Here is a 2,876-nt window from a genome sequence, read left to right as displayed (position 1 = left end):
AATTCTTCTAAATTTTTTTGATTATTTTAAACTTAACTATATTAAAATAATTAAGATGACAAGTTTAAACTAATCTAAAATCTAACAATTAAATACAAGAAGATATTTCACAAACTCAAGATTTATAAATATGCACTTCATTCGTAGGTTTCCTAAGCCTACACTCCAAACACAGACTTCTAGACACAAGTTTCTTAAACCGAGACTTCCAAAACCTGCACTCCAAACACAGTTTTCTTAAACCTAGGCTACCAAAACTTACATTCCAAACACAGACTCCAAACATAGCTTTCTTCACATTTCAGGCTTAGCATTCCAAACTTGCACAACAAACAAACGCCCCCTATATGTCAATTTATTCCTTTTCAACGTTTATAGGCAACTTGGATTGAATATTCTTTTGAATTTCTTGGGAAGATGAACTTTCCTGAAAAATCTTAATGAAGTATGAAAAATATCAAGTTAACAATAATAATTTTCATCGGATATAATAGAAGAAAGTCATTTGCATCACTAACTTGTGGTTGTGGAAGAATGATGTGAATATTTCGTATTGCATATAAGTGTATGTAGTCAAGTTATAATATTAAAATAGTTTGTAAGGCTGAGTATTGTCTTCATGGATCAAATTAACAAGTTATTATTTAGCTATCTCAGAATTGTATCAATCTTAGCTAAACAATCGAAATCGAGTTGAATTTATGATTTTGTAAAATAAAAGACAATAGAAGAATTGTTTGAAAATTTGAGAATGAAAGCGTTCTAGGATATTGAATCCATTAATTATTTCATTAGATCTATTTAGCCAATTCATGAAACCATGTATAAACATCATGCCTAAGTCTAGAAACTTAATTCAAGATTACTTTCTCTAAAAAATAACATATTTTCATGCAACTTAATAGATAACATTCTCATGAAATCAAATTAAGATACAAGGCATTAGGAATTGTCATACCAACTTTCACTATTAACCTAACTATGATTATGATAGATTAATAACGATTTAATGGTATAAATCTGGTAAAATATTCAATCTCTCAATTAAACATTTAACCTAACAAATATCAATGGCCAATCATTAAGAAGTAAGCATGATACCATTAAAAAGAAAAGTGTTCAACAAACATCCATGAAAAGAACTAAATTCAATCTAAATTCATAACAACTTTATCAATACCCTAAACCAACAAGTCTAACCACTCATAGCATGCAAAAATATATTTTCATGCACCAATTTAAGCAAAAGATTCAGAGAAAGAAAAGAAAACTGAAGGATCCTCTAAGCTTGCCTCAATCGTCACCTCAAGAACTTGGACGATCTTCAAAATATCCCTCAAATTCTCTAACTTTTAAGCATAAACTCTCTTTTAGGTCTCAAATCTCAATCTTTATCACTAAATTTGGTCAGAATGATGTCCAATTATATAGAGGATGAGAAATTTGACACAAAATCTTTACCAACATTATCAGATTTTTTCAATTAAGGAAAGCCAACGTTGCAACACTGCTCCAGATTTGCCATAGCGTTGCAACGCTACATCTTAAATTGTAGTTATTGTCTTCTGGGATCAATCCTCACTTCATGTCGTAGCATTGCAACGCTACAACCAACGTTACAACACTCTCTTGTTCTTTAAAATATTGCATTTTCCTCTCTTTTCTTTACACCATTTGGTCCATTGCTCGGTTTTAACTCCTTTAAACCTAACTTAGTCCTTTTTGGGTTTTTTTTTAGTATAATTCAATTCTCGATCATAAATCTTTAAAATCACTAGCAAACACGTCAAATTCGATAAAAAAAACACACTAAAAACAATAGCAAACACGTCAAATATGATAAAAACAGACTAAAACAATCCTAAATATAAGAAAAATAACGTACATTTTGTGTGCATTTCACCATCCCAAACATAAGTTTTTTCTAGTCTCGAGCAAAGAAGAAACAAGAAAATAGAAAAGTTCCAAATAAGTGTGCTAGTGATTTATGCCTCATAGAATAATCAGTTGAGAACTTAAGCAGAAACATTCAAGCAAGTCTATCATTTTGGTCATCCATGACCAAATCTAATCATCTCCTATGTGTGTGTCAAGTCAATTAAAACTAAGAAACTGAAAAATAGGTTCAAGAAAGCATTTCCAGTTTTCCCCTTACTCTGGCTCATGCACCAATCATCAAGTATCTACACATTTCAAGAAAGTAATATGTCCATTAAGGTGCCTTAATATAAACAACAAAGGGCCCTAAACTTACATCGTTTTACCTAGGGGTACTAACTTTCACACATTCACTGCAAGGATCTGTACCTAGTCAATTCCCAGGTGTCCTAACTGATCACAAGAAGGTAACTCTTTTTACCCCTATCCATGCATACACATTATAAATTTACAAAACATAAAATAGAATATTTATTTTAAACACATGAGTGTACACTCTTTTTCAAAGACTAACAAAATATTCTTCTCTTTTCTCTTAGTCTAACATTACAAACCATCATGCACATCAACTCTCCAATCGGTGGGGCCTTTCGAGGTGACAACCAAATACACTAAACATGATTCTAGTTTTAGTTAACGTTTCTAAATTAAAGTGACTACGTGCTCATGATATGAGAAACTCAAGAGGGACATAAAGAGATCATATTTCAAGATATTACTCCCCTATTTCCATTTTGAGTCATTCAACATGTATATTCAAGTCTCATCACGGACAATCAACACCAACAACACACAACAAAGAACTAATCCAAATATTCTCAATTCACAATCAAAATTTTAAAATTTTTCCAGTTTTACAAAAAAAAAAAATATGCATATCATCAATAAAAACACATTAGCTTGCATAGCAGGATAAAAACAAATAATACAAAAGTACA

Source organism: Benincasa hispida, chromosome 3 (assembly GCF_009727055.1).
Source record: "Benincasa hispida cultivar B227 chromosome 3, ASM972705v1, whole genome shotgun sequence".
NCBI classification, from domain to species: Eukaryota; Viridiplantae; Streptophyta; class Magnoliopsida; order Cucurbitales; family Cucurbitaceae; genus Benincasa; species Benincasa hispida.
Note: the sequence above shows the minus strand (reverse complement) of the source record.